The sequence below is a fragment of the Benincasa hispida genome, chromosome 1 (genome assembly GCF_009727055.1).
Source record: "Benincasa hispida cultivar B227 chromosome 1, ASM972705v1, whole genome shotgun sequence".
Lineage (NCBI taxonomy): Eukaryota > Viridiplantae > Streptophyta > Magnoliopsida > Cucurbitales > Cucurbitaceae > Benincasa > Benincasa hispida.
This window is the reverse complement of record NC_052349.1, coordinates 36,080,289-36,093,875: the sequence shown is the minus strand read 5'-3', so window position 1 is coordinate 36,093,875 and position 13,587 is coordinate 36,080,289.

Below are 13,587 nucleotides of genomic sequence, written 5' to 3'. Positions count from 1 at the left end.
TTATGTGATTTATTATGAAAGTGCGTAGGCTACATGATTTATTATGAAATTTCAAATGTTCGATTGTTTACATGAGTTAGTGCATGAAAGTGATGTACTAGAGTTGATCATTTAAAACTAGATTAAACACATATGTTGAGAGTAATTAACATGACCTTGACGAGGAGATTTTAGAGGACTCGTGATTATATGAATGTTATATATAGTATGAAGTTAGATGTAATATCTTTTCCTTTCAGACTATGTGACTGCATGAAAGTGATGCTAGTATATGAAAGAGATGTACTAGGGCTGGTGTGTACGAAAGTGATACATACCTAGAGGGTACTGGGGTGTATGTAAGAGGTGCGCGCTCAGTGGGTTATGTATATACGAAAGAGATATATACATAACCATGTGCACGAAAGAGGTATGAATCCCTACATTCATAGAGAGGATATAGGGTGTAGAAAGAGGTACACACTCAGTGGGCTATGTATATACGAAAGAGGTGTATACATAACCAGTACGATAGAGGTACACACTCAGTGGGTTATGTTTATAAGAAAGAGGTGTATACTTAACCAGGTATACGAAAGAGGTACACATTCAGTGGGTTATGTGTATATGAACGAGGTGTATACATAACCATGTGTATGAAAGAGGTACACATTAAGTGGGTTATGTGTATACGAAAGAGGTGTGTGCATAATCATGTGTACGTAAGAGATTGTGTTTCCTTCGGAATTCACCAGAGGTTGTGGGTCCTACGAGACTTACTAGAGATAGTGGGTATACTTAACTATAGTAGGATAGAAACAAGTTTTTTTTTTTCATGTATGTATGTATGTATCCCAGGAGGACTAGAGTAGTTTATACGTTCCAACAAAGGTAGGCATCTAGAGGACATAGATGTCTAGCCTGACCCCGGTAGTGGGGTTACTTATTGAGTATTTTATACTCATTCTTTCTCATTTTGTTGTTTCAGATAAGAGTAGAGATGAACTAGCAACTAACAAGAGGAATCCTTGAATAAGCCACTGAGGACTAGTTTACATGCTTCCGCTCATATTTAATATTTCTTTTATGTTTTACATTTTCAGTTTTGAGATTCGAGACTACCGTTTAAGTTTTTTTTAGACTTATTTGTTTCTTTTCATGATTTATGGATTCCCTATCCTTTGACTTTAAATATTTGAATTTAATGCAAATCTTTTAGTTATTTCATTTATTTAGCATTTATTTCACTATAAACAGAATGTCATTTTAACTTACATGCATGAATGTATTAGTAACGGCCTAGCTTGAGTCTTAGGGGGTCGGGTCATTATAGGAAGCATTTGTGTGAGAATGTCTTGCATCACGCAAATTGATTTTTACATAAACAAATTCATTATACTAAACAAAATATAGACATGTAAAATAGCTTGCTTTGGGAAAAAATTAGAACCATTCTTACCTCTGTAGATTTCCAAGCTTCATGAACAATCCTCTTGAAGTTCCAACGAATGGCTCCTCCAACGATCTTGATCACGAACGATTTCTTGAACAATCTCGAACATTACCACAAGAGTAACCTCATTATTATCTAGGATTCCAATAGAGGGATGAGTGGTATCCAACTATTGGGAGAGGGAGAGGAGAAAAGGGTTTTGGAGAGTAGAGAAGATTCTCTTTGTGCCTTGGGAAAAATTTTGCACAATAACACTTGTGTGTTGTATATTGTTCATATCAGTATCTCCTAGAGGGGCCATAGGGAGATCTTTATATAAAGAAGTGTCAAGCATTTTTCCTAATCCTTTTCCTATTTCACTTTTCCACAATTAATTAATTAAATAATACTTATTTTCATTAATTAGCCAAATTAAATAATACTTATTTAATTTAATTTGCACATTAATTAAATAACTATTTATACATTCAATCTAATTTAATGTATATACATTTAATTATCATAAATATCGTATGTATATGCAGTACCTCTCTATTAATTAATTCTTTGTAAATCTAATTCACTTGAATTAATTAATTGAATCTTATTCAAATATTACTTTCCAATTTAATTTGAATTATAAATCATATCTGATGGAATGTACAAGCATACAGCGGAAGCAATCAGATCAATAAGCACTCTAATTACATTTAATTTAAATTCTAAAAACATGCAAAAATTGTTTTTCAAAGAAAAGGGTTTCATGAATACAATACCTTTGAAGAATTCCACGAAATCCAAGCTGCTTTCCACGAATTTGTGTTCAAATAAATCGTAGACCACTAAAAGTGTCTTCTCTACTATTCTCCAAATTGGATTTGAGTGGTGGAACTCTTGATTGAGCTTAATTAGGGGAGGGAAGAGAGGGTTTAAGAGAAAAGTTGAACATTTCTGCAGAATTTCCCAAATTTAGCATTATTCTCCATCTCCCATTCAAAATTGAAGCTTTTATGTATCTAATGCATGCAAGTACTAAGCTCCACTAAGAGATTCAGCTCATTGACACTTTAAAGAGCACATGGAAGTGGGCTAGGTGTTGGATTTATGTTGATTTTTATTTTAATTAATTCCAAATTAATTAAAAAACAAATTTCAAATTCTGAATTTGAAATTCTGATAAAATCAATTTAATATCTTAAATAATTAATTAAACATATTTAATTAAATAAATAAATAATAATTTAATACTAAATATTAAATTATCAAACACCTATTTCACACATGAATCCTATTCATGTAAATATATTTAAATCAACATTTAAATATTTTAAACTCTCCGATTACGTTCAATTTCGATAAATTAAATGTTAATTATATTGATTATAATCATCCAAATTCTAAATTGAATTTGAACATTTCAAATTTCAAAACCCTAAAAGGAAATTTGAACACTTCAAATTGAAACCTTAATTTTGATTTTGAACATTTCAAAATCACTCAATTTATTAATCCAAGATACGAGCTAGTAGAGAGACCTTATGGACCTATAGATCATGTGCTCCAACGATTTGAGATTAATTGGCTAAACTCTTTAAACCGAATTAATCAATATTCATTAACTACTGAAACACACCACTATAGCTCAATAATTGCACTCTCCTCACCGTAAATATATTTCTATCCACTTGATTTAACCGTAATTAGTAAGTCGATCCTTCACAAATTGTTCGTAATATCGGCTAGGTCAAATGTTGTTTTACCCTCAAAATTACATCTTTCTCCTTAATCCCATTGATCCTCTAATGAACAATTGGTTTGTGATCCAATCACTAAACTGAGTCCCTTTCGGATCAATGAGAGGGTGGGGCCCCTTGTTCAAGACCTGGATTCAGTACTTAAGAGAATAACCTATCTATTATCCCTAAATTAGGTAGGTGTGAATTCTATCTTCCACCCTACGTCCCCAACTATCTACCCGATCTTACCCCTGAAATAGAAGACTTATTGAGTTCATAGTTAGCTCAGAATTAAGGTTGAGTTACCCAGATCATTAATTTGAAATAGTCAGTCTTAAACTGTAAACAACGTTATAAAGTAAGAGTGACTTATTTCTTGGTCCATCTTATGCAAACTCATTGGGACACCCTCGCTCCTAATGTCACTACATGAACGAACCAAGACCACTTCGTTTGTAGCACTTTACAATAAATTGTAACAACTACAAAGTGGGCCGCATTCGATAGTGTTACCAAAATAAGGCACCCAACCTTATTCATATATTATAGACCCTATTTACTCGAACTTGATCCATGTTTATGTCACCACATAAAGTTTAAGTATTCATATAATAGTCATGGATCTTTGTTTATTGAATTTAATTTTTATAAGTGCAATTTACATATTAAAAAACAATTTTATTGAATAAATATCAATAATATCTTTATTGATAATAGAATACGTTTAACATTACAAATTGAAAGTTTTAGGACATACAACCCAACAATATCCATAATTGATTATATATTAATCATATCAATATATGATTTCTTAAATTAATTTGAACAATTCAAATCATCCCCCTTAAATATCTTCTAGTGAGCTAACAAGGGGACCTGGTGGACCTGTAGATCAGAAGTTCCAACGATATGAGATTAATTGGCTAAACTCATTAACTAAGTTAATCAATATTCATTAATTGTGGGTACATTTCACTAAAGACCCACCGTTGCACTCTTCTCACTACAGATATATTTATGTGTCCACGGATATAGACTAATAACAGTAAGTTAGTCCTTCATGAGTGTTCGTAACTCCAATTGGATCAAATTATCATTTTATCCTTGGGTTACCTCTAATTCCTTAAGTATCGGTGCTTCTCTAATGAACAACCTATTTATGGTCCAACCAATAAATAGAAATCCATCTCGGGCCAATGAAAAGGTAGGGCCATTTGTTCAAGTCCCGAATGAAGGAACTCGTATCAGGAGAACCTTGAGCGGAAGCGGATCAACTAAATTCCATTAGTTATCGAATACAAAGTTTACAGTAAACATACAAATGGATATGCATTCAAAATTAAATTACAACATGCTTTATAAAGAAAATGGGTTTCAAGAAACCTCACCTTTGAAGAATCTTTCTCCGCATTCTCCCTCGAACAGTCACGAACAACTTGAAGACCTTCTTCAAGAATTTTCTCGAACCAAAACCCAGACACAACCACAATGCTACCTTGTATTCTCAGGGTGAGAATTTAGGAGTGGTGGGCTTTGACTATTTTGATTTAGAGGGAAAGATTAAATGGTGAAAGAGGAAGAAGATTGGGAAAACTTTCACACTAGGCAAACTCACAGAACACTTCTGTGATTTCTCTCAATCGTTCAACCCATTAGCAAAATCATTAAGGAAGAAGAAAAAACTAACTTTTCTTTTATTCCTTCTGTCATATCAATATAACCACCTCCACCAAAGTGGGTGGAGAGAAAATATGGGGAAGGGAGTTGTACTCCCTTCCTTATTATTCAAATGATAATAATATAATATAAATAAATACGATAACTAACTTATCATGTAATATTTATATTAAAATATATGTTATATCAAATATAATATATAACCTATAGTTTTAATATTGTATCACATACAATATAAACTATAGTTTATTTTCTCTATTATATGACATTTAATATAAATCATATTTATATTAAATTTAATAACAATGAATCCAATTCATAGAAAATATATTTGAATCTCATTCAAATATTTATTTCCTCCCGTTAAGCTATAATGTATCAAATACATTATGAAAATTATATCACATATAATTGAAATAATTTAATTATATCATATATAATTAAATCTCTCTATTAATTTGAACAATTCAAATTAATCCAAAAACAGATTCTCAACTAAATCCTTTTGAGCTACCAAGGGGACCTCATGGACCTGTAGCTTAATCTAACGATGCATGAATAATTAATTAAACTATTTAATTAAATTATTTACCATCCGTTAATTATCAGGCACTCTACTAAAGACCGACAACTGCACTCTTTGCACTATAAATATATTTCTGTGTCTATTGGATATAACCAATCAACAGTGTGATGACTTTCACAAATTGCTCGTAATTACAGTTGGGCGAAAATACCATTTTGCCCCTATAGTTACATCTAACTCCTTAAGTACCACTAATTCCTCTAATGAATAATAAGTCATAGTCCCACTATGACCAAGTCCCTCTCGGGCTAGGAGAGGGTGTGGCCATTATGTTCAAGACCCGAAATCAGCCCTTAAAGGAGCAATTTATCTACTTGTCCTGCATCGGAGAAGGAGTGAATTTCGTCTTATGTAGCTGAGTTCCCAACTCCCTAGTTAGAAAATTCCTAAAATGATAGGCTTGTTGAGTTGGCAATCTGGTCACTCTCACCCATACAAATCAAAGGACCGCCTTCATGAGCAAGAGTTCACAACTCACTCAGGATTCAGGTCATGTCACCTATGGTCATTCTAGTGAAATGTAAGTCTCTATTATTAACAGCGTTATATAAAGAGACTAATCATTTTGTGGTCCGATCTTATACAAACTCTTTGTATAGGATACCTCCACTCTCATGTCTCCATGTAAATGATCAGGATCAAATCATTTTATTTTATTAACAACAATATGTTTATATGGAGTTTACAAACTACGAGATTACAAGGAGATTTAGGATACCATTCCCAACACTAGAGACACCATTTAAGGGAAAACTCATCTACTTACCTTTAAGGCGAGAAGGAGGGAATTTCATCTTGTATTATTATGTTCCCAGTCGCCTACTCGACCTTGTCCCCAAAATGGAGGTATATTGGGTCAGCGAACTGGCCACCCTCACCCTTACAAATCAATGGACAATCCCTCGTGAACAAAAAGTTCATAATATACTTAGAATTAAGACTGAGTTGCCTAAGTCATTCTAATGAAATAGGAACCTTACTAGTTAATGGTGTTACATCTAGTGGTTACTATTTCGCGGACTAGTCTTATGTAAACTCATTGCAAATGATACCTCTACTTGCATGTCAACTACACGAACGCGTTGGATCATTTTGTTTGTATCAAATACAAAGTAGGTCATATCCATAGTGTTACCAGGATAAGGTACCAAGCCTTGTCCCTATACTATAGACCCTTCAGGCTGTATCTTGAACATTGATCCTTGTATGTCTCCACATACAGTTCAAGACTCAAAAGGCAATCTTAGATTATTAGTTTATTGGATTTATGGTTATTAAGAAAAAATAGACAGATAACACAAATAACAACATTGATTGAATTAACATCTATAACTCTTTATTGATGACAGTCAATTAATAACATTTACTATCTACGAGTTTTAGGGCATAAAACTAAACATACTCCCACTTGAACTAAAACTCTAGTTAATGGGTTGTATATGATATCAGAATATAAAAGGTGGGATTATTGTAAATAAATACAATAAACTAGGGCATCCATATACCCATTACACATTTTCCACTTGCCCTAGATTATACAATGTACATGTCTTGTAGACCTAAACTCTCTAGATGACCCTCAAACACTTTAGCCGAGAGAGAGCCTTCGTAAATAGATCAACAGTGGATATTGCCCCACTGTTGTCACAGTATAAAGTGGCGAGCTCATATTTGAAACCACTTCCAAATCACTTAGGAACTTCTTGAGCCAAGCTGTTTTCTTTGCTACTTCACAAGCAGCTATATACTTAGCTTACATAGTGGAATCTACAATATATCCTTACTTGATGCTACACCACACTACAGCTTCCACATTTAGGGTAAACACCGATTTTGATGTGGATTTCCTAAAATCCTTATCAATTTGGAAATCAGAGTCGGTGTATCTTGTAAGGACCAAATCCTTTTCTCTATACACCAGCTTATAGTCCCTCATTCTCCTAAGATACTTGAGGATATTCTTAATCATAGTCCAGTGGTCTAACCCTATTTTGGACTGGTACCTGCTGACTATTAATGTCAGTAAGGTACCCTACATCATTCCTAATGAGTAGGATATCGTCCATATAAAGTACTAGAAAAGCTACTTTATTGTTAATGATTTTCATGTAGATACAAGATTCATCAACATTTTGATCAAAACCAAAAGATTTGATTATTGTATCAAATCTAATGTTTCAAGATTTGGATGTCTGTTTCAACCCACAAATTGATCGATTCAACTTACAAACTTTTTGCTTCCCTTAGGCTGAGACATAAGGATATTCTCTTCAAGATTACCATTCAAAAACCAATCTTGACATTCATTTTCCATATCTCATAGTCATAATATGTGGCTACGGACAAGAGATTTTTTATAGACTTAAGCATAGCAATAGGGGAAAAAAGTTTCCTCATAGTTAACCTCTTCCCTCTAGGTATAACCCTTTGCTATAAATCTAGCTTTGAAGGTTTGTACCTTTCCAGTTACATCTCTCTTTCTTTTATAGATCCATTAGCACCTTATGGGTTTTACCCCTTCAGGTGGATCTATAAGATCTTATACTGGATTGGAGCATATACACACCATTCCAAGGTCCATGGCTTTTACTCATTGGTTCTTGTCTATGTCATTCATTACCTGTTTTATAGGACAATGGATCCTTAACACCATCATCTAGCATGATAACCTAAGTTTTAGTTAAACCCAAGTAGCGGTCAGATTGTATCGCAACTCTTCCACAACGTCGAGGCACTCTCAATGATTGAGAAGAATGAGACTGGCCTAAAGTTTTGGCTTCTTCATTAACTCTTGATGAAGGACCAGGTACATCAACAACCCTTGTTGATTCTTCAGTAGCTTCACTTAATACTATTTTTCTTCGTAGTCTATGATCTCTCATGTAGTCTTCTTAAAAAAAAGTAGCATTTGTCGATATAAAAACCTTATTTTCTTAAAGGTCATAAAACAGACCACCTCTCGTTTCCTTAGAGTAATCAACAAATTAGCATAATCTTGAACGAGGTTCCAACTTCTTAGGATTTTTCACTAACACATATGCAAGACAACTCTAGATTCTGAAGCAAAGTAAACTTGGTTTACACCCCCTCCATAATTTGAAAGGTGTTACAAAAACACTCTTCAAGGGAACATTATTCAAGATGTAAACTACAGTCTCTACTATATATCCCCAAAACTAGTTATATATATATATATAATTTTGAATTAAAGGGAGGGAAATAACCTCCCTCCCTTTACTTCTCTCAACTCACGTAGTGAGTGGGAGGTGGTTGGATGAGATATTTTCCTTTTACACAAAAGAGTTCTAAAAAATAAGGGTTTCTTCAAACCCTAATTTTTTTTTATTTAATTTTCTTTTATGGGATGTTGCAAATGTAGGATTGGTGTCCTAATTCTCCTGGAGTCTCGTAGTTTGTAAACTGTACACATTGTTATGAATAAAATAAGAGTTATTTTATTTGGCATTTACTCATATCTAATAAACAAAGCTCCATGGTTATTATATGTAAACTTAAGCATGTATATGAGATATACAAGTGGATCATGCCTTAAGTGATAACCTAAAAAGGTCTGTAGTATAAGGATTAAGGAGGGATACCTGATCCTGATGACACTATTGATACGACTCACTTTGTAGAGGTTTACAAATGTTGTGAACTACTACAGATGGTTGATCCTGACATTTCATGTGGAGACATGCGAGCGGGGGTGTCCTATACAAAGAGTTTGTAAAAGACCGGACCACGAGATGACTAGTCTCTTTATATAATGTCATTTATACTTGAGACTTACATCTCACCTAAACGACCATAGATGACATGAACTCAACCCTGAATGTTTTAGGAACTCCTACCTTTGAGGGCGGTCCTTTGATTAGTATGGGTGAGAATGGTCAGATTGCCAACTCAACGTGTCTACCCTGGGGATTTGTCTGATTTGGGAGCTGGGAACTCAGTAATATAAGATGGAATTCACTCATTCTCCAAAGCAAAGGTAAGTAGATAGATTGCTCTCTTAAGGGCTGATTCCGGGTCTTGAACATAGTGGCCACAGCTTCTCTTTGGAAGAAAGGACCCAGGCATAATAGAACTATGACTTATGTTCATTAGAGAGACCAGTGATACTTAAGGAGTTAGATGTAACTACAGGGGCATAACGATTATTGGCCCAGCTGTACTTACAAGCGATCTGTGAAGGGTTATCACAATGTTGATTGGTTGATATGGACACAAAATATGTTTGTAGTAAGGAGAGTGCATTTGTCGGTCTTTAGTAGAGTACCTGGAAGTTAACGGATGGTGGATCCCATGACTAAAGAGTTTTGTTAGTTATTCACGTACCGTTGGAGCTTCAAGCTATAGGTCCATAAGGTCCCCTTGGTAGCTCAATGGATTCAAGTTGAGAATCAGTTCTTGGTGTTGCTTTGAAATGTTCAAATTGACAAGAGAAAATTCGATTATATATGATATGATCGGTGTGATGTATGAGATACATCAAGTGGAGGATTAATATAAATAAGATTTTCATTAAGTACCATGAAATAGAAGAAGAGCTATGGTTTATATGTTTCATGAGATGAAATATTAAAACTATAGGTTATAAATATAATATGGTAAGTTGGTTATCATATATATTTATAATAATATTAATTATTGGATAATTATCTATTTTTCTCTAATAACCAATTGAGTGGGAGGTTATTGGTGGTTTTCATGGTAACCGTGAGATAAAAGAAAAAATTGATTTTCTAAATTTAGAAGATTTTGCAAGAGTTGCTATTTTCGGAAAAACTCACGATTTGCTGTCAGATGGATTTGTTTTCACTAAACAATAGCTGAAAGAGAGACTAAATGGTCGTGAGTGACACTATACAATAGTTAACTTAGCTAGTCATAACTAAACGATCGCAGGGCATTTGCATACGATAGCTTGCCTTCATCTAAATGATGGAGCATTCGTCTATACGATAGACTTCTTCTCATCTCCTACTTGCTCAACCATCTACACGATTGTTATTTCTCCGATCTCTTCCTCTAACCAAGTCCACACAGAGCCCACACTTTTGGATTCTCTCACCGAGAATACCAACTTAGCCAATGTGGTGGTGTCCTCACTCAACTCAACTGAGTTCGAGGTTTTGGAGGTCGTTTGTTGGGTTCGTGATCTTAGAGATTGTTGAGTTCGAGTTTGCTGTTTGATCATGCTGTGTTGCAGTCGTTGTGTCCGAGTGTTCGTGTGTTGCTGTCTTGGAGACTGAATGAGCGTTCATGATCGAGGGAGTTTGAAGCATGAGTCTTCAAAGGTATGTATTTGCTATCCCTTGATCTTATTGTAACGCATGTTGTAATTTCGTATTGTTCATGATTTGTAAGTTTTCGTTTCTTGAATGTGATTGTTAGTATTCAATTTCGAATGGAATTTGGAACGATCATTCTGCTGCTCATGAAAATTCTCATGTCTAATTTCCTTTAATTGGTATCAGAGCCAGGTTGCTCTGATATTCCAAATTTCACTTCTTTTACAGTTTTGTGGGTTTTCTGCATTTGTATTTGTTAAATGCTTTTGTGGTTGACGTTGATGAATGTTTACGGATTAATTGCATCTATTTAAAGCTTTCTTTTGATTAAAAAGTGTTAATTTGTAAATGCCCCTGTGTTTTTGGGCATATTAACATGCAATCAAGTCTGTAATTCAAAATGTTTGAGTTTTTTGAGTCGTTTGTGATGAAGTTTCAAAGCATGGAGAAAGGGTTCTCAACGAAGAAGAAGACCAAGAGTTGGTCATATCGTGTAGCTTTAGGTAAACGATCATTGGGATTTGGCTAAACAATCGTGTACATTTTTCTACACGATCGTGTAGTATTTACTAAACGATAGGGTAAAGCGTTTACTTTATCACGTAGGGTTGGTTGCCCGATCACGTGGACACTGGAGGTAAACGATCGAGTGGGAGCATTTGATGCTCATCGTTTAATAAAAGACACGTGCACTAAACGTTCGTGTAGTTAACATGCTCATCACGCAGTCACTGACTATATGATCACGCGGTATACGATACTTAGGCACTCGCTCAATGATTGTTTAGACGATTGTACTTCACCGCATCGTTGTCATTTAGATAATCGTTTAAGGTTTGCGTTATGTGTTGCGTGCTGCACGATCGCATTCATCATGCTTCATCGCATAGTAAAGGAACACGATCGTTGCTAAACGATTGTTTAGCTCTAGAAGCGTAGGTAAATGATTGAGTAAAGTGTTTAATATTTTGTGTAGGCGATCACTCATTTTGGTACACGGTCAGTGGAGATGTAGACTTTGACCAGACAGTTCAAGACTCGGTTTGCCTGTTTAAACCGGTGACTCTTTGCTTTTGTAATAGTTAGCTTTTAGTATTGAGGATTTGAGACTAATTATCCCGATTCATCAATTTTTTGTTTAATATACATGAGATGTATGTGGTTTATATGGCATAGTGTATGACATATAGATTTGAAACCCACCTTAGGTTGTGCAATTATTCATGCATAATGTATTATAAATGTTATAATATGGCACGATGAAATTACAAGAGAGCATGCGCATGCGTCATGAAATATAAGAGTTATATTTATGCATACAGTAAACATATCCATGCATCATCTTTATATTATAAGCGTTATAGTATAATGGTGAATGGAAGCATGTTTTGCTTGGTTCGTTGTTGTGTTATATAAGAGTTATATAAAAGTAGTAATGAATGAACAATGCATGGAGCATGATACTTAGGCTAATTTATAAGCATTATGAATGCCTTTTATGTGTTTGCTTCACATTGTGGATGGTTTTGGTTGTTTATGTTATAAGCGTTATAATGGAAATTAGAACTAAAATCGATAAGAAAGAGTTGCATGCGGACTTAGGCGAACTCATGTTTTAAAAGGGTTTTAAAATTGGATTGACATAGACCTAAGTTCAAGGTTCTAATAGGATTAGCAACCTAGTTTAATCTTTTTAAATCGGTTTAATAGAATTAAATTGATTGGCATAAAAGATTAAAATTGTATTAAATCTATCTATAAGGGACCTTTTGTCTAAGCCAGATTCTGTCTAGGCTGGGGTACTTAAGCTGACGGAAACAGAATACCCCTACCTGGGAACTTACCTGGAAAGGTGAATTAGATAAATTTTCTGCAAGCATGCAACAATTGGTTAGAGACTCCGTTAAAGAGTTTAATGGATGATGATAAAAAATTGTTCAACTATCCAAGGTAAATGTTACTCTTGGGCAAACCTAAAAAGTCACTTAGTTAAAATTCTTAGCTGTAATTTTTCTAGTAAACTAAACCCTAGGTTATAAGATACTTAGTGAGAGGAAGAGATATATATGATATGTCAATGATATCACTCACGTTTCTCCCTGAATGTTCACGTCATGAGATTTATGGCCTCGTGGTGCCCTCGGAGCATCCTCTTCGGATGGTGTTTGCATGAGTCAATATCAAGGTGGACGGAGAAAGTGTTTATAGTAAGTGGGACAAGGGTGTGTGTCAATACATCCTACGGTCCCCTTCATTGGTTCGCACCGTGAGATCATTCTTGCACTCCCTCATGGAACCCTGAGAGTGTCCCCCTTCAGATGGATTTTGTGCAGTTGGTCAATATCAAGGTGAACTCTAGAAATGAACAAGGTCACTTTAGTTTTTGCCTCAATTGGATTTTTTCCATTTGGATTGGCTGCTTTGGACGGAACTCTAGAGCCTAAAATGGTGGGTCACACTTATGGAAAATTGTTAAGTAAGTTAATGATTTCTTGATCAAATCAATGATGCCTAATTGTTATAGGAGCAAGAGTTGTTATGGTATTAATGACTGGTTGAGAATGTCTCAATTCAAAGGAGGGATAAATTGACCACTCTTCAGGGGCTTTTGTCCTAAAACTTTGAAGCGTCATTGTCAAACTAGATGTCACATGGGGTTCATGTTAGTCTTGCTAAACCGTATTGGATGTTGTATGTTTTTCAAGGGGTATTTACTAAAAACCTAACATAGGTCAATGTGTTTTTGTTTTCAGCAACATGTTTGATTTTCCGTTTAATGCCTCTAGTTTGACCAATTTCATATAGTGGAAAGAGTCTTGTAAAATGTATTTCGTGGTAAACGACCTTCTATCATGGTTAAGGAGTGTCCTCAAGTCTTGA